The sequence below is a fragment of the Oncorhynchus nerka genome, linkage group LG18, assembly GCF_034236695.1.
Source record: "Oncorhynchus nerka isolate Pitt River linkage group LG18, Oner_Uvic_2.0, whole genome shotgun sequence".
NCBI classification, from domain to species: Eukaryota; Metazoa; Chordata; class Actinopteri; order Salmoniformes; family Salmonidae; genus Oncorhynchus; species Oncorhynchus nerka.
The window spans coordinates 64,238,186-64,261,955 of record NC_088413.1 but is presented as its reverse complement, the minus strand read 5'-3'; the positions used below and the strand labels follow the sequence as shown (position 1 = coordinate 64,261,955).

At 45.0% G+C, this 23,770-nt stretch overlaps 1 protein-coding gene across 1 annotated transcript in view; it reads right to left on the bottom strand.

Annotated features, from left to right (window-relative positions):
* The window catches only part of LOC115146334 (AT-rich interactive domain-containing protein 1B-like), a 378,630-nt gene that overhangs the window by 317,726 nt on the left and 37,134 nt on the right, over window positions 1–23,770 (bottom strand). The gene's annotated exons all lie outside the window — the stretch shown is intronic.

Below are 23,770 nucleotides of genomic sequence, written 5' to 3'. Positions count from 1 at the left end.
AACGCACACTCTAACACACACACTCAAATGCACACACAACCTCTACACACATTCTAACACACACACTCTAACACACACACACCCCACACACTCTAACACACACACCCTAACACACGCACACTCTACACACACTCTAATACACACACACTCTACACACACTCTAACACACACACACTCCTACACACACACTCTAACATACACATTCTACACACACTCTCTAACATACACTCTACACACACCATACACTCATTCTTAACACACACACCATATACACACTCTAACACACACACTCTAACACACACATTCTAACACACACTCTACACACACTCTACACACACACTCAACACACTCTAACACACACACTATACACACACTCTAACACACACACCATACACACACTCTAACACATACACCCTAACACACACACACACACACACTCTAACATACACATTCTACACGCACTCTCTAACATACACTCTACACACACCTTATACACACTCTAACACACACACTCTAACACACACACTCTAACAAACTCTAACACACACACACACACACTCTAACACGCACACTCTAACACAAACACACACTCTAACATGCACACTCTAATATACACACACACACACTCTAATACACACACACAAACTATAACACACACACTCTAACATGCACACTCTAACACAAACACACACTCTAACATGCACACTCTAACACACACACACACCCACACACACTCTAACACACTCTAACACGCACACTCTAACACACACACACACTCTAACATGCACACTCTAACACACACACACACACTCTAACACACTCTAACACGCACACTCTAACACAAACACACACTAACACACACACACTCTAACACACTCTAACACGCACACTCTAACACACACACACACTCTAACACACACACACTCTAACACACACACTCTAACACAAACACACTCTCTAACACGCACGCTCTAACAAACAAACACACTCTAACACACACACTCAAATGCACACACAACCTCTACACACATTCTAACACACACACTCTAACACACACACACCCCACACACTCTAACACACACACCCTAACACACGCACACTCTACACACACTCTAATACACACACTCTACACACACTCTAACACACACACACTCCTACACACACACTCTAACATACACATTCTACACGCACTCTCTAACATACACTCTACACACACCATACACTCACTCTAACACACACACTCTAACTAACACACACTCTAACATACACACTCTACACACACACTCTACACACAAACTATAACACACATACAGTCTACACACACTCTACACACACCCTTTAAGACAAACTCTACATACACTCTTACATACACCCACACACACTCTTACACACACTCTAACACATACACACACTCTACACACACACTCTAACCTACACACACACACTCTAACACACACTCTAAACACACACTATAACACACACACACTCTACACACACACGCTAACACACACTCTAACACAAACACACACACTCTAACACACACACTCTAACACACACACACACACACACTCTAACACATACTCTAAACACACACACAATCTAAAACACACACACTCTAACACATACACCCTAACACACACACACACACACACTCTACACACACTCTACACACACTCTAACATACACATTGTACACGCACTCTCTAACATACATTCTACACACACCATACACTCACTCTAACACACACACCATATACACACTCTAACACACACACTCTAACACACACTCTAACATACACACTCTAACACACACATTCTAACACACACTCTACACACACTCTACACACACACTCTAACAGTGTTCTCTACACACACTTTAACACACACACTATACACACACTCTAACACACACACCATACACACACCATACACACACTCTAACACACACACCATATACACACTCTAACACACACTCTAACACACACTCTACACACACACACACACACACACACACACACACACACACACACACACACACACACTCTAACACATACTCTAAACACACACACTCTAAAACACACACACTCTAACACATACACCCTAACACACACACACACACCCTACCCACACTCTAACACACACACACTCTACACACACTCTAACATACACATTCTACACGCACTCTCTAACATACACTCTACACACACCATACACTCACTCTAACACACACACCAAATACACACTCTAACACACACACTCTAACATACACACTCTAACACACACATTCTAACACACACTCTACACACACTCTACACACACACTCTAACACACAATCTACACACACACTCAACACACTCTAACACACACACTATACACACACTCTAACACACACACCATACACACACCATACACACACTCTAACACACACACCATATACACACTCTAACACACACATTCTAACACACACTCTACACACACTCTACACACACTCTATACACACTTTACACACACACTCTACACACACATTACATACACCCTCTACACACATACTCTAACATACACACACTCTACACACACACCATACACACACACTCTAACACACACTCTAACACACACTCTACACACACTCTACACACACTTTACACTCACAATATAACACACACTCTACACACACACCCTACCAAACACACATTACATACACACTCTACACACACACTCTAACACACTCACTCTACACACACACTCTAACACACTCACACACACTCTTACAAACACACACACACACTCTAACACACTTAGTCTAACACACACACTCTAACACAGTGTTCTTTAGTCGTAGTGTTCTTTAGTCGTAGTGTTCTTTAGTCATAGTGTTCTTTAGTCGTGGTGTTCTTTAGTCGTAGTGTTCTTTAGTCATAGTGTTCTTTAGTCGTAGTGTTCTTTAGTCGTAGTGTTCTTTAGTCATGGTGTTCTTTAGTCATAGTGTTCTTTAGTCGTAGTATTCTTTAGTCATAGTGTTCTTTAGTCATAGTGTTCTTTAGTCATGGTGTTCTTTAGTCGTAGTGTTCTTTAGTCATAGTGTTCTTTAGTCGTGGTGTTCTTTAGTCATAGTGTTCTTTAGTCGTAGTGTTCTTTAGTCGTGGTGTTCTTTAGTCGTGGTGTTCTTTAGTCGTAGTGTTCTTTAGTCGTAGTGTTCTTTAGTCATAGTGTTCTTTAGTCATAGTGTTCTTTAGTCATTGTGTTCTTTAGTCGTAGTGTTCTTTAGTCGTAGTGTTCTTTAGTCGTAGTGTTCTTTAGTCGTAGTGTTCTTTAGTCATAGTGTTCTTTAGTCATAGTGTTCTTTAGTCGTAGTGTTCTTAGTTTGTGTTGCTGTTCCTGTCCATTAGTGTTCTGTGTTTAGTTATGTCCTGTGTTTTGTGTGGACCCCAGGAAGAAAAGCTGCTTCTTCAACAGCTAACGGGGAAGCGAATATAAATGATAAATCATAGGAAGAAGAGAAAAACAACAGACACATCTCATGTTTCAGTCAGGCGTTTCCTGAGAGCTGAAAAGTGTTTTCTGTCTGTTAGACTAAATTAGACAAGACAAGCACACAATATCTGTTCCAATATTTGCAGAGTCGTGGCGGCAGGTAGCCAGTAGTTAGAGTGTTGGGCCAGTAACCGAAAGGTTGCTGGATCGACTCCCCAAGCTGATAAGGTAAAACTCCTGCCCCTGAACAGGGCAGCTACCCGTTAGGCTGTCATTGTAAATAAGACTTTGCTCTTAACTGACGTGCCTCATAAAATAAATACTATTTCAATCAACAACACACAGCGTTTTGCAATAAAGGTGAAGAGTACAGATCCTGAAACTCAACAGCACAAAAAATGACTGGTGTTAGTAGAAACAGACATCCTTTATGTTTTGTGAAGCAAATAATTCACCATAAAATGTAGTACTGACATCATAAAAAGGCTTGAAACAGGAAAAACACAGACCAATAAAAAAGGGCAGTGCCGCAGAAGAATCCCAACAATCCATCAGAGCTTTACGAAAACAAACGACATGAGAAAACAAAGGCAGACAATGATATATGCCTGTCGCCCATGGAAACAGGCCTGCTGCCGCCGTGGTAACCCTGGCTGAGCCCTGTTGCGGGCGACATCACCGCTACGACCCGTTTAGAACCCTACGGCAGATGCGGAGAGAGAAACCCGCTTGTAATTCAATTGGGCCAATGAGCATAGACGGAATTTTCATAATTCTATCCCTGTGGAAATACCGGGCCGTTGCCAGAGCACAGGTTGCCTATTTGAGTGACATATGGATCCAGCCAACCAGAGCAGTGTTGCAGCCGTAAGCAGCCTGAACAGACATGACAGGCATACAGAGGACCGTTTAAGCATTTAGCACGCTACCGCGGCTAACCCCCTTGCTAAGGATCACAACTCTGTAAGCACTTCAGAGACAGAGAATAAGGGAGGGGAAGAGGAGGAGAGGAAGAGGGGGAGAGGGGAAGAGGAGGGAGAGGAAGAGGGGGAGAGGGGAAGAGGAGGGAGAGGAAGAGGGAGAGAGGGGAAGAGGAGGGAGAGGAAGAGGGAGAGGAAGAGGGGAGAGAGGGGAAGAGGAGAGAGAGGAAGAAGGGAATAGGGGAGAGAAAGGAAGAGGAGGGAGAGGAGGGAAAGATAGTGGGGGAGAGAGAGGAAGAGGAGGGAGAGGAGGGAAAGGATGTGGGGGAGAGAGAGGAAGAGGAGCGAAAGGAGGGAAGGATGTGGGGGAGAGAGAGGAAGAGGAGGGAGAGGAATAGGGGGAGAAGGGAGAGTGTGGAAGAGTCCGAGAGGAAGAGGGGTAGAGGAGAGAGAGAGAAAGAGTGGGAGAGAGGAGAAAGAGTGAGAGGGTAGGGTGGAAAGGGAGAGAGGGAACACCCTAAGAGAGGATAACTGCTTTGAGTCACAACAGGGTCCAAGCGAAGGAGAGAGACCGGAGGAACCACAGAGATGAAAGAGAACTGGAAACCACAAGCAACACCATAAACTATATCATTTACAGTACAGTACAGCTAGGTCTATAATACACCATGTCAATGCACAATCAGTTCCACCTCAGATGAAATACCATTGACTTTCTCTCTCTAGCTTCCGTTTTAACAACAGACGTGCGTACTGAGCCAACCTCATAGGTTAACAGGATGTTTCTAGATGAAAGCCCCATCAGCCAGTAAGTTCAGGTCAGGTGAGGAGCTGATACCCTCAGGTGTTTCTCTGAGTTAGTACTATAGGCTGCTGATATGGAGTTAGATAGATAGCTGCATTATAGCCCCCTTTTTATTTCCCCTGCATAAATGTGTGTGCGTGCCGGGGCAGCGGTGAGCCCCAAAATGAGATGCACCCTGGCCGCTGAGGCGATCAACAATCTGAGCTCATGATTAAACATAGGGGAGATTACATGGCCTACCGTGGCTGCCAAGGTGACTAACCTCCAACTGCCTCCTCTGATCTCCATTCCCCCTCCTCTTCTCTCTTCTCCTCTCTCTCTCCCCTCCCTATTTCCCTCTTCTCCTCTCTCTCTTCTCCTCTCTCACCTCGCCTCTTCTCTCCTCTCTCTCTCCTCTCTCTCCCTTCCTTTTGACCCCTCTTCTCCTCTCTCTCTCCTCCCCTCTTCTCCCTCTCTCTCCTCCCCTTTTCTCCTCTCTCTCCCTTCCTTTTGACCCCTCTTCTCCTCTCTCTCCCTTCTTCTCCTCTCTCTCCTCTCTGTTCTCCTCTCTCTCCTCCTATCTTCTCTTCTCTCTCTCTATCCTCTTTTCTCCTCTTTCTTTCTCCTCCCCTCTTCTCCTATCTCTCTCTCCTCCTCTCTCTCTCCCCTTTTCTCAGCACCTCTTCTCTGACTCTCGATTTCCCTGGCTCTCCTTCTTGTTTCCCTCTTCTATCTCTTCTCCTCTCTCTCTCTATCGTGCCACTTGACACCTCAAGAATGAGCTGCCCTTGGAGAGCATCACCAGATAGAGGGGGGGGGGGGGGTACTCTCCCCAGTGCTATTATTAATGTATTAACAGATTTTTCTGACCACATTAACTGACTAGGAAAAACTGAGCCCTAGATGTAGTCTATAACATGAGGCCAGAGTTTTCCCTGGCCCCACCTTTAACTGATGTATTAATGTTTCCGGTTATAAAATATTTTCAATGCAAGAATGATCCTGAAAAACATCACTATCAAATGTCTGTTTCCATTCCATTAAACCTTTTAAATCAACAGTGCTGCAGCCTGGCTCATATTGGCCTGATGTCAACATTACATCTGCAGCTTTAATCGAGCCTAAGACTGACGCTGGCTAAATGAGTGGGAGCTAAATGAGTAGTATTTCATTGATTGAGTGAATTGGACAGTGTTGTATTGTGTTCCTTTAGCCTTGGCTGCTGTTTCCTTCCGCTCAGAGGCTGCTGTGTGTGTGTGTGTTTGTGTGTGTGTGTGTGTGTGTGTTGTGTGTTGTGGGTGTTTGTGTGTGTGTTGTGGGTGTGTGTGTGTGTGTGTGTGTGTGTGTGTGTGTTGTGTGTGTGTGTGTGTGTGTGTGTGTGTGTGTGTGTGTGTGTGTGTGTGTGTGTGTGTGTGTGTGTGTGTGTGTGTGTGTGTGTGTGTGTGTGTGTGGTGTGTGTGTTTGTGTGTGTGTTGTGGGTGTGTGTGTTTGAGACACTGTGCTGTGCCTCTCTGTTCTGCCCTTTTCTAACACGCTTCAATCAATGGATAAAAACCAGGGCAGACAGGCAGACAGTTGTTGGTCGGTATTGCTAACTGGCTGTGGTGCGGTGCGGTGCAGGGGGCTGTAATGGAGATGTCTGAGGAGAGAGAGGAGAGGTTAATAATGCTCTGTTATGTGGAAGCAGCACTGTGCACCTCCAAGCTCTGGGCTGGTTCCACCGATTCAAATGTTTTACCCACTAAACTCCTGACCCCACTCTGAGGCCCAGAAAAAGAGTGAGAAATGAGAGAGGAAAGGGAATCTGATTCATGAGCAGAAAATGGTCTCAGTCCCCTGATCCAGGCTGAATAAGCCCTGGTCTTTAGAGAGGAGGAATTTAGCCTGTGATCCAACTAGCAGAGGAAGGACTGCAGGATTTCCCAATGTCTTTAAAGCCTGACAGGAAGAGAGGGGCCAGAGAGAGAGAGAGAGAGAGAGAGAGAGAGAGAGAGAGAGAGAGAGAGAGAGAGAGAGAGAGAGAGAGAGACTAGCTCATCTGACTGACAACTAGAGATTTAAACCCCCTCACCTCTCTTGACCATCTATCCCAACAATATCACTCTCATGCATACAGTATCTCTGCCAACTGGAATTCTTTGGAGTCAACCAATTTCACGAAAAAACTATCTTCAATTCATTTACCATGTGACACAAGAGCAAAAATCAATTTAAAAGAAAAACAATATTACTGATACTAACCTACAGAATGTAGAATGTTATCTTGTGCCATTTTATCTCCATTTTCCTCTGTTGAAAGTCATATTTTATCACCCATACAGTGTAGAGGCATAACTTGTGTCAATTACTCTTGAACACTGTGAATGCAAACCACACATTGCTAGTCAAACACTGCACCATATCATTAGTGGTTGACATTAGGACAGCAGACTATACTGCACATTGATATAGAACACATCCCATACTGCTAGATTAGAGGCTGTAAACGCTGACTCTGTCATTGCATTGGTAAAGGGTGTCGGCAGTGACATTGTGACCTGTCAGGTCCCGTCAGCCGCTACAGGAGTGTGACCATACAAATAGAATGTTATTCTAGTTCTGTGAGTGTGACCATACAAATAGAATGTTATTCTAGTTCTGTGAGTGTGATCATACAAATAGAATGTCATTCTAGTTCTGTGAGTGTGACCATACAAATAGAATGTCATTCTAGTTCTGTGAGTGTGACCATACAAATAGAATGTTATTCTAGTTCTGTGAGTGTGATCATACAAATAGAATGTCATTCTAGTTCTGTGAGTGTGACCATACAAATAGAATGTCATTCTAGTTCTGTGAGTGTGACCATACAAATAGAATGTCATTCTAGTTCTGTGAGTGTGACCATACAAATTGAATGTCATTCTAGTTCTGTGAGTGTGACCATACAAATAGAATGTCATTCTAGTTCTGTGAGTGTGACCATACAAATATAATGTCATTCTAGTTCTGTGAGTGTGACCATACACATAGAATGTCATTCTAGTTCTGTGAGTGTGACCATACAAATAGAATGACATTCTAGTTATGTGAGTGTGACCATACAAATAGAATGTCATTCTAGTTCTGTGAGTGTGACCATACAAATAGAATAGCATTCTAGTTCTGTGAGTGTGACCATACAAATAGAATGTCATTCTAGTTCTGTGAGTGTGACCATACAAATATAATGTCATTCTAGTTCTGTGAGTGTGACCATACAAATAGAATGTCATTCTAGTTCTGTGAGTGTGACCATACAAATAGAATGTCATTCTAGTTCTGTGAGTGTGACCATACAAATAGAATGTCATTCTAGTTCTGTGAGTGTGACCATACAAATAGAATGTCATTCTAGTTCTGTGAGTGTGACCATACAAATAGAATGTCATTCTAGTTCTGTGAGTGTGACCATACACATAGAATGTCATTCTAGTTCTGTGAGTGTGACCATACACATATAATGTCATTCTAGTTCTGTGAGTGTGACCATACAAATAGAATGTCATTCTAGTTCTGTGAGTGTGACCATACAAATAGAATGTCATTCTAGTTCTGTGAGTGTGACCATACAAATAGAATGTCATTCTAGTTCTGTGAGTGTGACCATACACATAGAATGTCATTCTAGTTCTGTGAGTGTGACCATACACATATAATGTCATTCTAGTTCTGTGAGTGTGACCATACAAATAGAATGTCATTCTAGTTCTGTGAGTGTGACCATACAAATATAATGGCATTCTAGTTCTGTGAGTGTGACCATACAAATAGAATGTCATTTTAGTTCTGTGAGTGTGACCATACAAATAGAATGTCATTCTAGTTCTGTGAGTGTGGCCATACAAATAGAATGTCATTCTAGTTCTGTGAGTGTGACCATACAAATAGAATGTCATTCTAGTTCTGTGAGTGTGACCATACAAATAGAATGTCATTCTAGTGCTGTGAGTGTGACCATACAAATAGAATGTCATTCTAGTTCTGTGAGTGTGACCATACAAATAGAATGTCATTCTAGTTCTGTGAGTGTGACCATACAAATAGAATGTCATTCTAGTTCTGTGAGTGTGACCATACAAATAGAATGTCATTCTAGTTCTGTGAGTGTGACCATACAAATAGAATGTCATTCTAGTGCTGTGAGTGTGACCATACAAATAGAATGTCATTCTAGTTCTGTGAGTGTGACCATACAAATAGAATGTCATTCTAGTTCTGTGAGTGTGACCATACAAATAGAATGTCATTCTAGTTCTGTGAGTGTGACCATACAAATAGAATGTCATTCTAGTTCTGTGAGTGTGACAGTGCAGATCTGACAGCGCATGTCAGAGACGATCACATTTAGAAACACATTAACAGAGGATAAGAAAGACGACAAGCATAACACTTACTGTAATCAAATCACATGTTATTGGTCACATACACATGGTTAGCAGATGTTAATGCGAGTGTAGCGAAATGCTTGTGCTTCTAGTTCCGACAGTGCAGTAATATCTAACAAGTAATCAAACAATTCCCCAACAACTACCTAATACACACAAATCTAGGGGTGAATGAGAATATGTACATGTAAGTATATGGATGAGCGATGGCCGAGCGGCAAAAACAAGGTGCAATAGATGGTATAAAATACAGTATATACATGTAATATGAGTAATGTAAGATATGTAAACTATTAAAGTGACATTATTTAAAATGGTGTTGTTTAATGTGACTAGTGAGCCATTTGTTAAAGTGTCCAGTGATTGGGTCTCAATGTGGGCAGCAGCCTCTCTGAGTTAGTGATGGCTGTTTAGCATTCTGATGGCCTTGAGATAGAAGTTGTTTTTCAGTCTCTCTGAGTTAGTGATGGCTGTTTAGCAGTCTGATGGCCTTGAGATAGAAGTTGTTTTTCAGTCTCTCTGAGTTAGTGATGGCTGTTTAGCAGTCTGATGGCCTTGAGATAGAAGTTGTTTTTCAGTCTCTCTGAGTTAGTGATGGCTGTTTAGCAGTCTGATGGCCTTGAGATAGAAGTTGTTTTTCAGTCTCTCTGAGTTAGAGATGACTGTTTAGCATTCTGATGGCCTTGAGATAGAAGTTGTTTTTCAGTCTCTCTGAGTTAGTGATGGTTAGTGATGGCTGTTTAGCATTCTGATGTCCTTGAGATTGAAGCTGTTTTTCAGTCTCTCTGAGTTAGTGATGGCTGTTTAGCAGTCTGATGGCCTTGAGATAGAAGCTGTTCCTGAATCTCTCGGTCCCAGCTTTGATCTCACCTTCTGGATGATAGAGGTGTAAACAGGCAGTGGCTCAGGTGGTTGTTGTCCTTGATGATCTTTCCTGTGACATCGGGTGCTGTAGGTGTCATGGAGGGCAGGTAGTTTGCCCCCGGTGATGCGTTGTGCAGACCTCACTACCCTCTGGAGAGCCATAGGTTGAGGGCGGTGCAGTTGCCATACCAGGCTGTGATACAGCCCGACAGGATGCTTTCAATTGTGCATCTGTAAAAGTTTGTCAGGGTTTTGGGTGACAATCCAAATTTCTTCAGCCTCCTGAGGTTGAAGAGGAGCTGTTGTGCCTTCTTCACCACACTGTCTGTGTGAGTGGACCATTTAAATTTGTCTGTGATTTGTCTGTAGGCTGTCTCGTCGTTGTTGGTAATCAAGCCCACTACTGTTGTGTCGTCTGCAAACTTGATGATTGAGTTGGAGGCGTGCATGGCCACGCAGTCGTGGGTGAACAGGGAGTACAGGAGAAGGCTGAGCACACACCCTTGTGGGGCCCCAGTGTTGAGGGTCAGTGAAGTGGAGATGTTGTTTCCTACCTTCACCACCTGGGGGCGGCCCGTCAGAAAGTCCAGGACCCAGTTGCACAGGGAGGGGTTGAGACACAGGGCCTCCAGCTTGATGATGAGCTTGGAGGGTACTATGGTGTTGAATGCTGAGCTGTAGTCAATGAACAGCATTCTTACATAGGTATTCCTCTCATCCAGATGGGACAGGGCAGTGTTCAGTGTGATGGCGATTGCGTCATCTGTGGACTTGTTGGGGCGGTATGCAAACTGAAGTGGGTCTAGGATGGCCGGTAAGGTGGCGGTTATATGATCCTTGACTAGTCTCTCAAAGCACTTCATGATGACAGAAGTGAGTGCTACGGGGCGGTAGTCACTTAGTTTAGAATATCTCTGCATTCTTGGGTACAGGAACAATGGTAGCCATCTTGAAGCATATGGGGACAACAGACTGGGATAGGGGGTAATTTAAATATGTCCGTAAACACACCAGCCAGCTGGTCTGTGCATGCTTTGAGGATGCAGCTAGGGATGCCGTCTGGGCCAGCAGCCTTGCGAGGGTTAACATGTTTAAATGTTTTACTCACGTCAGCCACTGAGAAGGAGAGTGGGGGGCAGTCTTCGTTAGCGATCCGCGATGGTGGCACTGTATTATCCTCAAAGAGGTCAAAGAAGGTGTTTAGTTTGTCTGGAAGCATGACGCGGTGTCCGTGGCGTGGCTGTTTTTGTTTTTGCAGTCCATGATTTCCTGTAGACCCTGCCACATAAGTCTCATGTCTGAGCTTGACTTGCGACTCCACCTTGTCCCTGTACCGGCATTTCACTTGTTTGATTGCCTTGCGGAGGGAATAATTACACTGTTTATATTCAATCATATTCCCAGTCATCTTTCCATGGTTAAATGCGGTGGATTGCCCTTTAAGTTTTGCGCGATTGCCGCCATCCATCCACGGTTTCTGGTTAGGGTAAGTTTTAATAGTCACAGTGGTTACGACATGGCCAATGCACTTGTTTATAAATGCACTCACTGAGGCAGCGTATAGATCAATGTTGTTCTCTGTGGCTGACTGGAACATATACAGTAACAGTCCAGGTGATCAAAACAATCTTGGAGCGTGGCTTCTGATTGGTCAGTCCAGCGTTGAATGGTTCTCGTCACTGGTACATCCTGTTTGAGTTTCTGCCTGTAAGCCGTCACGGGCATGATGGCGTCGTGGTTGGATTTGCCGAAGGGAGGGCGGGGAGGGCTTTGCATGCAATGTGGAAGTTAGAGTAGGAGGTCGAGAGTATTAGCCCTATGTGTCATGCAATCAATATGCTGATAAAATTTAGGTAACATTGATTTCAAATTTGCTTTGTTAAAATCCCCAGCTACAATAAATTCAGGCTCCGGATATATAGTTTCCAGTTTACTTAGAGTCCAGTGAAGTTCCTTGATGTCCATCTTGGTGAGGGGAAGACAGCCATGAGACAGCCATGTTTCCGTGAAACAGAGAATGTTACAATCTCTGATGTCTCTCTGGAAGTCAACCCTTGCTTGAATTTCTTCTACCTTGTTGTCAAGAGACTGGACATTGGCTAGTAGTATACTCAGGAGCGGTGTGCGATGTGCCCATCTACGGAGCCTGACCAAAAGACCGCTCTGTCTGCCTCTTCTGAGGCGTTGTTGTTTTGGATCACCTACTGGAATTAGCTCCATTGTCCTGGGCGGTGGTCCAAAGAGAGGATCTGCTTCAGGAAAGTCGTATTCCTGGTCGCAATGTTGGTGAGTTGACGTTGCTCTTATATCCAATAGTTCTTCCCGGCTGTATGTAATAAAACTTAAGATTTCCTGGGGTAACAATGTAAGATATAATACATAACAAAACAAAATACTGCATAGTTTCCTAAGAACGCCAAGCGAGGCGACCATCTTGCATCTTCCCTGTACAATGCTAATCAATGTGTATAATGCGTGTTACATGCTCTCATGCATGGTAGATGTTTAAATATGCTTAAATACTCTATTACCTAGTACACACTACTTATAAATAATTAATTGATGCTTATTAATGTTCCTCGAGGTATCTAGAGAGTGGATGTGATGGGAGAATGTGAATATCGGCAGTATTTAGCCCAGTCTAAATGCAAGACAAACTGTGGTCTGTAAAGGCAGACCTGACCTGTATAAATCTATCTGTAATGTGAAGCGAGAGAAAGATGAATCTCAGCACAGCCAAACTAATCTAGCCCTAATCTCTCTCTCTCTCTCTCTCTCTCTCTCCCACACACAATCGCTCTATCCTTCTACTTCTCTCTTTCTTTTTTTCTCTCTGTCTTAACCCCCCCCCCTCTTTCCATCTGGCACAATGCTAAATGGCAGATACTATTTTTATTCTGTCCTACTGTTTGTAGGCTTTCAGCACAAATAAAGGCAATCAAAAATATCACAGTGAGTGTTGTTGCTTCTGGGAGTAATGAGCCATCAGCTATCAGAGTCATTGGCCATTATGGCACACAGAGAGAACGTACTCCCACTATCGGCCATTAGTGACTGTATTAGAAATCTGTCTGAATCCAAAGCATTAGGGAGGGCATGTTGAATCTGGATTCAATTCACCAATTTAGGCCAAACGACAGTAGCATTGTTCTACTACGCTCCACAAAAATGGGGGCAGCTTCAAAAACAGGAGCCGTTCCCAACCTATTCAAACATTCTTCACAAGCGACAGCAGACATTTAAATGGAAGAGACAGGCAAACCCTACCTCAATACAACTGACGCTGGGCTTGAAGGGAAAACCAACAAGTTGGCTGTGTGAGGGACGGCGTGCAAAGACGTTTTTATCTGTAGCTAATGAACGCATGGCGTCCTGCTCCTCACGGCTGATTGGCTGGGGCCTATAGAACAGTAGGTAATAAAAGTAACAAATGAGAGCGGGCCATTGGAGCCACTGACGTGCGCAGGGTTCCCACTAATTGAATTGATCCTGAAACGTAATCTATTCTGCAGCGGGAGGAACCTTAATGAATCAGCCTCCATACATCTCCTGGCTGCTTCACCGTACTGCCGTCCTCTTCTCTCCATCCTTCCCTCTTTCTTTACTTTCCTCTATCCTTCTCTCCATCCCTCTTAATGTCTCCTGTTTTAATTGTGGTTTGGAAATTATGCCTTGGGTCCCAGGGTAGAGGGGTGGACAAGAGGGGTGGAGGAGAGGGGGAGAGGAGAAGAGGAGAGGGTGGAGGAGAGGGGGAGATGAGAAGAGGAGAGGGGTGGAGGAGAGGGGGAGAGGAGAAGAGGAGAGGGGTGGAGGAGAGGGGTAGATGAGAAGGAGAGGGGTAGAGGAGAGTGGTAGATGAGAAGGAGAGGGGTAGAGGAGAGTGGTAGATGAGAAGGAGAGGGGTAGATGAGAAGGAGAGGGGTAGAGGAGAGTGGTAGATGAGAAGGAGAGGGGTAGAGGAGAGTGGTAGATGAGAAGGAGAGGGGTAGAGGAGAAGGAGAGGGGTAGAGGAGAGTGGTAGATGAGAAGGAGAGGGTTAGAGAAGAGTGATAGATGAGAAGGAGAGGGGTAGAGAAGCAGGAGAAGCAGGAGGACTTTGAAGAGCAGCCTTCAACATTTCAAAAAGCCTTTCAAAGGGCCATCGGCCCCCATCGCCGGCCTCCACCATCCTCCACCGGCCCCCACCATGGGCCCCCACCATGGGCCCCCACCATGGGCCCTCACCATGGGCCCCCACCATGGGCCCCCACCATGGGCCCTCACCATGGGCCCTCACCATGGGCCCTCACCATGGGCCCTCACCATGGGCCCTCACCATGGGCCCCCACCATGGGCCCTCACCATGGGCCCCACCACCATGGGCCCTCACCATGGGCCCTCACCATGGGCCCCTCACCATGGGCCCCCACCATGGGCCCCCACCATGGGCGCTCACCATGGGCCCCCACCATGGGCCCTCACCATGGGCCCTCACCATGGGCCCCCACCATGGGCCCTCATCATGGGCCCCCACCATGGGCCCTCACCATGGGCCCCCACCATGGGCCCTCACCATGGGCCCTCACCATGGGCCCCCACCATGGGCCCTCACCATGGGCCCCCACCATGGGCCCTCACCATGGGCCCTCACCATGGGCCCTCACCATGGGCCCCCACCATGGGCCCTCACCATGGGCCCTCACCATGGGCCCCCATCATGGGCCCCCACCATGGGCCCACCATGGGCCCCCACCATGGGCCCTCACCATGGGCCCCCACCATGGGCCCCCACCATGGGCCTTCACCATGGGCCCCACCATGGGCCCTCACCATGGGCCCTCACCATGGGCCCCCACCATGGGCCCTCACCATGGGCCCCCACCATGGGCCCTCACCATGGGCCCCTCACCCCTCACCATGGGCCCTCACCATGGGCCCCTCACCATGGGCCCTCACCATGGGCCCTCACCATGGGCCCCCACCATGGGCCCCCACCATAGGCCCTCACCATGGGCCCCCACCATGGGCCCTCACCATGGGCCCTCACCATGGGCCCCCACCATGGGCCCTCACCATGGGCCCTCACCATGGGCCCCCACCATGGGCCCTCACCATGGGCCCTCACCATGGGCCCCTCACCATGGGCCCCACCATGGGCCCTCACCATGGGCCCCCACCATGGGCCCCACCATGGGCCCCCACCATGGGCCCCCACCATGGGCCCTCACCATGGGCCCTCACCATGGGCCCTCACCATGGGCCTCCACCATCCTCCACCGGCCCCCACCATGGGCCCTCACCATGGGCCCCCACCATGGGCCCCCACCATGGGCCCTCACCATGGGCCCCCACCATGGGCCCCCACCATGGGCCCTCACCATGGGCCCCCACCATGGGCCCCCACCATGGGCCCCCACCATGGGCCCTCACCATGGGCCCCCACCATGGGCCCTCACCAGCCCCGGTCCTCTCTGACTTCCTGCTGTAATTGATGTGTCCCTCTCAGCTATCCATCAGGCTGACCAGCGCTCAGTACATTAACCCCCGAGACAGCCGCCAGGCTCCTTAGTGATTACACCGGCTCCAAGTGTTCCTCACCAACACGCCTCAATCAATGCCATAAATTACCCACCTAATTCCCTGCAGTCGATAACCATGACACAGAGGTGATGGGAGCCCATCTGGGAGAGTGGGATACACTTTTTATGGTGCAGGAGGAACCAGAAAAAACAACTTCAAGGTTGAATGTACGAACAGAAGAGAGGAAAAAACACACGTTTCTTTGAATGAAAAGCTTTCCAAGTAGCAGTGGAAAGAAAAGGCAAGCAGATAGGACAGAGGTCTTCACCAGTGGAAGAATAGACGCTGGCCACAGCCACATTTCTACTCCAGTCTAATGGTTGGATTCTATTAACTTGGCCGAGGCGAGTCTGTGTCAGAACAAACAGCAGACACAGGTAATGGTTCCTCACTGGCTTGTTGACACATTTTCCCTCTTTCATTTCACAGACAATCTCTCCCCCTCCCCTCCGATACATCAAACGCTAACGTTTCCTTCAAATTCCTTTTCCTTTCTGTCTGCCAACTTTGACATCACAGGAAATTACAGTGGAATTGACAGCCTTTTTACTTTCAAGTTCATTCTACTTCCAAACAAACACCCGTCTCGTCCTGTCATCAGACAGGTCCTTCTGCCTGGCTCCCTGCGCTGTTTGTTCTGCCTCCTGTGGACCAACGTTACCTCTGTCACATCACACACACACACACACTTACTCTACCTGACTGAACGCAGCGCCACATTTGCTTGAGGGCGGAGGCTTTCCTTCAGAGATAAAACATAGTTCAGTACCTGTGCTTGCCTCCTGCTTGCCTCCTGCTTGCCTACCATGGCTGTTTAAAGGAGAGGTGGGAGAGACAGATCTCTTTAATTGACTGTGTGAGACTGCTGAGGAGAGTTGGGGACGGGCGTGCATGTGTGTGTGTATGTGTATGTGTATGTGTGTGTGTGTGTGTGTGTGTGTGTGTGTGTGTGTGTGTGTGTGTGTGTGTGTGTGTGTTCTTACTTTATCCACTAGAAGGCTTTCGGCTGATTTCTAGGGTTCTGTACTCCCAAAGTTGTTGACTGTTTTTTTCTAGACAGTTAGTTAGCAGTTCTTATCTTTTAGCATCCAATGGCTAGATGTTTCTTACTGGGGGTAAAAAAGGATGATAAATTTACTGAAATATTTAAAGGGGAATTTTATCCAAAATCCAGAAACTCCCAAGTGATTCCATATATTGAACCTAGTTCAGCTGAGTTTTCCCTCTATATCTCTCTCTCTCCCTGTAGTGCTGTACTGAAACAGCAAAACAGGTCATGTGACTACTGACGTTGCAGGATGCAGGCCTCGCTCTGCTCGGTTGCCTGTGAATTCATGATTTAAAAAATCATTGTTGTATTGAAAGTAGACGGCAGAATTAGCCTTTTTTGGATAAAGGTACTATCGGTTTTGAGTCAGAAATGTGTACTTTTCCACCTAAAACATTTGTGATTATTATACATCACTATTTTATGTAGCCTACTGCCACAGCCGAGGATATAGGTAACAACTGCCCATGTTCGCCCTCGTGGTGGAGACCCTGCTACGTAGAAATGTCACGATATGCCCTTATACGGAGCTTGATGTCACAGAAGGAGCTGGTGGAAAAGTTAGTTACGCAAAGTGGAAAAGGGCAAGGCTGCACAGTATAGAGGACATCAAGGGAAGAAGGCACTAAATGTCACTGTTTTCCGATAAAAGATATGGAGAGATGCAGAAGACGATTAGCAGCCATTTGAAATAGTAAATACAATGTAAGTACTCCTGCAGCCAACCTTGCATAGCTGCGTGTGTAAGCAAGCACTTCGGCAACAGTGCATATGAATTATGGGGACAGAAGAGGGAAGGATACTAAAAGATACAGTTGTTGCTAACGTATTTCCATGCACTGAATCTGGGACAGGACCAAAATACTTTAGTCATTTTATTGCCCCAACGTGAGTTTTTATCTGCGCTTGATGTCAGAATGCACTCACTGTTCCAAAATATGATTGGAAATTATTATTATTCATATTTCTTTTTACCCCTTTTTTCTCCCCAATTTCGTGATATCTACTTGGTAATTACAGTCTTGTCCCATCAATCGATCAATCAATCAAATGTATTTATAAAGCCCTTTTTACAAAGTGAAACCCAGCCAAAAACTCAAAACAATTCACAGTGGCTAGGAAAAACTCCCTAGAAAGTCAGGAGCTCTGAAACACGACTCGCCAAGCCGCACTGCTCGCTTAACCCGGAAGGCACCTGCACCAATGTGTCAGAGGAAACACCGTACAGCTGGCAACCTGAAGTCAGCATGAATGCACCCGGCTGCCACAAGGAGTCGCTAGAGCGCGATGGGACAAGGACATACCGGACGACACTGGGCCAATGTCTGCCACCTCAATGCATCTCCCAGTCACGGCTGGCTGCGACACAGGCCGGGACCAAACCCAGATCTGTAGTGACGCTTCTAGCACTGTGATGCAGTGCCTTAGACCGCTGCGCCACTCGGGGTGCCCCAAAATGTGAGTGTTATGCAACAGGATAGTTAACCAGCTCTGCCCTCAAACCAAGACACATGCTGCCTGCTAATTATCTATAGGCCATGTGTCAACTTGTCAAGTTTTATTTTCTAACAACAGTTTGAATTGTGATGTTCTCTGCCTCCCCATTAAGTAGCCTATATCACTGTTGAGGACAATTTATGTTTGAGGCTTTACTGAACCGGACGAGCCCAAGCATCTCCTCAGTGTTTTCCCAGATCAAGTATGCAGACATTTGTCTTCATTGACAGTGGATCTATACTAATTATTATATATATTATTTTACATTTAACCTTTATTTAACTAGGCAAGTCAGTTAAAAATTGATTTAACAAGTGACATCAATAAGGGATCATAGTTTTCACCTGGATTCTCCTGGTCAGTCTATGTGATGGAAAGAGGTGTTCTTAATATTTTGTATAGTCAGTGTATTTAGCCACTCATTTCAGTCATTTTTGTAGTATTAAAAAAGATTCAGCTAATGTCTTCTATCATGTAGGCTGTCATTGTAAATAAGAATTTGTTCTTATCTGACTTTCCTAGTTAAATAAAGGTTAAATAAATACCTGTAAATTATGTAGAATTGCATGAAATGCGTTTTTTAAAAGGCAAAAAAAAATGTGTACCCTGCTAGCAAATGTTCCCCATGTGTGGAAATCCTAAAAACGCCTCTACTCAACTATAGCCTAAACCACATCACAAATGTTAATATGGCTTTATTATAAAGGGGCCTTTTCCTCAACAGTACATTTACCATGCATCAAAGTGCATCTTGGTACAAGGATTTGTTAACAGAAAATTATTGCATGCCTGCCGGGGCCAATGATTTCTGAATCCGGTCCTGAAGTGTGTAATACAATATGATTCAATACAATGTAATATTATTTATCTACCATTTCTGTTCTTAACACTGGGCAACGTGGGCCTGGGAGTATTGCTGAGCGATTAGTGCTTTTTGAGGTCGGTTTGGTTTGGTTTCAATGATTTAAAAAATGATCACCGATTTTCCTTTTGGATACAGTTTTTAAACATGAAATACATTATGAAATAATGACATTCTAATGATTTTTGAGCCTTTTCCAAGCCAAAAATAGTTAGCATTCAATTGCCAAAACATTGAAAAAATGCCATTGTCTCTGTCAGGTCCACACTGGCTTCAGCACCAACCAGAGAAGAGACAAGAAGCTGTCTTCTGCTCTTTGACCCTTTCTCTCATCACCTAGTCTCCATTTGTCTTGCTCGTGACACTGTAAACATGAATCTGATGATTCAAACACTTTTATCTCCCCATATATAAACTCATTACTTTCAATTGGTTGTATTTCACAAATTCACTGTGGTGCCTTCCACTTTAATGTGAACACCAGATAATTATAACTTTAGAAGTTAGCTCCCTTGGCCTCCCTTGGCCATAACGAGGGATAACAATAATTTAGCTAATTATTTTTGCATTGCAGCTCTGTGCGGCTCTATGGTCTTTCTCCCCATGTAATTATCTTGATTTTCATAAGACCAAAATGGAATTTGTGTGGAATTTGTTTTGTGTGTGTGTGTGTGTGTGTGTGTGTGTGTGTGTGTGTGTGTGTGTGTGTGTGTGCGTGCGTGCGTGCGTGCGTGCGTGCGTGCGTGCGTGCGTGCGTGTGTGCGTGCGTGTGTGTGTGTGTATTTTACACAACATATTCTGGAAGTGAGTCCACAGTCATGGAAAGGTGTGCATGCGTTGTGTGTGAGCGCATCCCCACTCATGTGTATCTGTGTGAGTGCTAGCCTGCGTGCGTGTTTTCCATCTACATCCCTCTACTCACTGCATTACAGTAGGTCTCTGATGCCTGTGTTAATGTGGCGCCCGAGCGTGCTGATGTCATCACAGTGAGCCAGAAGCAGCCTACAGCAGAAGTAGCAGCAGCTTAACTGTAGAAAGAAGTCTCTGATGTGGTCTGTAGTCTCAGTCAGTCTGCACACACAGACTCAAACTAACACACACACACACACACACAGACACAGCCCCAGCCATGCTGGCTAGACCCTGGGATCTAATAATAATGAAACATGAAATGAACATGAAATATTGAACATGAGAATGGGAGAGTAAATAATATTGAACATGAGAATGGGAGAGTAAATAATATTGAACATGAGAATGGGAGAGTAAATAATATTGAACATGAGAATGGGAGAGTAAATCATATTGAACATGAGAATGGGAGAGTAAATCATATTGAACATGAGAATGGGGGAGTAAATCATATTGAACATGAGAACGGGAGAGTAAAAAATATTGAACATGAGAATGGGAGAGTAAATCATATTGAACATGAGAACGGGAGAGTAAATAATATTGAACATGAGAATGGGAGAGTAAATCATATTGAACATGAGAACGGGAGAGTAAATAATATTGAACATGAGAATGGGAGAGTAAATAATTTTGAACATGAGAATGGGAGAGTAAATCATTGTAGTTTGTGTATTTGAGTGTGTTTCAGGAGATGGCTTCCTGAAATCCCACAGCAGCTGATTGGTCGACTCCACGATTAATTGGAGAGCTGACCCCGCTCTCTTGTCAGGACGCTGCTGTCTCCAATTTCCAATGCCTTCTGAAGCTATAAAAGCCAGTGTTCTGTTGTTTAGGGGAGAGATTGATTGTGATATAGATCATTGCTGAGAGAGGAGGTTGATGGCTGAGGGGTATAGCATGTTGGTCGTTGGTATGTACTATGTTAGTTGTTGTTGTTGGTAGCAGCTTTGGTATGTTCTGTGTTTGTTGCTTTGTCAGAGCTTCTTTAATGGCCTGAGTTAGTTTTTTCTCAGTTTTGTTGTGAAGTGGATTGTTTAATATTCTGTTTCATTTGTTCCCAGGGGGAAGGGGAAGGCACCTAGGGAGTGCTTAGGCAAGAGGCCCGCGGGCATACATATACCTGTAGCATATTCACTGTCTAGGCACACTAGGTAAGACCTGGGCGGACCACCCCCTGTATTTTGGTTAGGGCACCAGGTGGTGCTAAATTAGGTAAGTAGTGGGTAGGCAGGTAAGGTAGGAGAGGGGGCTTTGATATTTACTTTCTTTGCTTTGGTTCCATCCAGCCCCTTTTCCTCATATTACCGTGTGAAGGAATAAATTCCTAGTAAACTGTAAATTCTCTGCCTTTTGTCATCCTTACTCGCACCTACAGTCCATACCTCTTTCACTTCATGAATAGTTGAGTTGTAGCAGGGTGTTCCGTTCCCTCTTCATAGAGGCGTGCGTAACAGGGAGAGTAAATCATATTGAACATGAGAATGGGAGAGTAAATCATATTGAACATGAGAATGGGAGAGTAAATAATATTGAACATGAGAATGGGAGACTAAATAATATTAATCATGAGAATGGGAGAGTAAATCATATTGAACATGAGAATGGGAGAGTAAATAATATTGAACATGAGAATGGGAGAGTAAATACTTTTGAACATGAGAATGGGAGAGTAAATACTTTTGAACATGAGAATGGGAGAGTAAATAATATTGAACATGAGAATGGGAGGGTAAATCACATTGAACATGAGAATGGGAGAGTAAATCATTTTGAACATGAGAATGGGAGAGTAAATAATACTGAACAGGAGCATGTTAGAGTGAATAATGAAAACAGTTTAAACGACACTGAGTCTCTACTGCTTTTTAAACTATGTGGATTATTGTGTAGTGCTGTGTACTGACTTGACTTCAGAATACACTGGATCTGAGCCACCATGGCTGAATTGTGTATGTGTGTGTGTGTGTGTGTGTGTGTGTGTGTGTGTGTGTGTGTGTGTGTGTGTGTGTGTGTGTGTGTGTGTGTGTGTGTGTGTGTGTGTGGTGTGTGTGTGTGTGTGTGTGTGTGTGTGTGTGTGTGTGTGCGTGTGCGTGTGCGTGAGTAGACTGCCTTGAAAACAATGGGCGCACATCTTGGACGCAGTCTCCAGTTTTTATTAAACCTTAGCGGTCTGCATACCCACATCCATCCCCCCTCCCCCACATTGAGAGCAAAACATCTTAGTAGCCCCCGGAGACAAAGTTTTTAGACTTTTAGAGTTCATTTGTGTGCAATTCTAAGCATTTTGCCACGGGGTGTAAAGAAAATGTTTAAGTTTTGAAGCAAGAATGCTACAATTCTACACTTTTTGCCATGGGCGGACGGAATATTTTGCAATTGTAAAACTAATTTCATGCAATTTTTACTATTATTATTATTATTATTTGTATTTATTTTTTAGGGCCTGTAAGCCAGTTCCCCATCCCTGGTTTATAATATAAATGTAATCAGAAAGAATAAAGACTGTCTGTCTGTCCTTCTCAATATCATATCTGCTCTCACCATGTGTGCAACAAACCTTGGCGAGGCACATTAAAACTCTGACCATCAGGTCAGGCTAATTATAGAATAGACTGGCCTGCTTTGGCAGCAAACACAGTTGTTTAAAAACCAACCAAACTGACTGAGCCATTGTCCTAGTCTGCATACAGAGACAAGACTCTATCTCTAACACACGCATGCACGCAAACACACACACGCACGCATGCGCACACACACACACACACACACACACACACACACACACACACACACACACACACACACACTCCAAATGGGATTGACTTTTGGGTGCGTTAGACAGGGCAAACACATCATTGTTTGGAACACTGAATCATTATATTAGTGAAGTGCGGCTGTTGGCTGTGAGAGACAGATGTTGACTGTTGTTAGAATGACTCCTCCAGTACTGGGTTTGGTTTCATCACACTAAAGACAGCAACCAGCCCATTCCAGAGGGAGGATATGGGGAACGCATTGATGAACTGCCACTTCCAGGTGCGAGCCACAGAAATATCAGAGGCGAAACTGCGTGGCACTTTGGGTTAGATCTGAAATTAAACATGCCATCCTTCGAAGAAATACAGATATTGTTCCAAATGAGAAACAAATATCCATTGCAATGTCATTTATGACAACTGTGACAGTTCCTGTAATCTACTGTACAGAGGATGCTTTCTCAATCACACTGAGATACTTACTAATCAATCTGACACTCTACTGTACCATTTGACATGATACACTCAGAGAACACAGAATGGCTTGGTATTAATGTACACTTAAATCAATTGTCAAGCATCAGGGAAGAAAAGGGCCTGGGGATGTTCCTGTCACATCAGATGGTCTGGAAAAGATCCTGGCCCTAGGGAGCGAGTGTGCAACAGAACAGTTGCACAATTGTGAATCA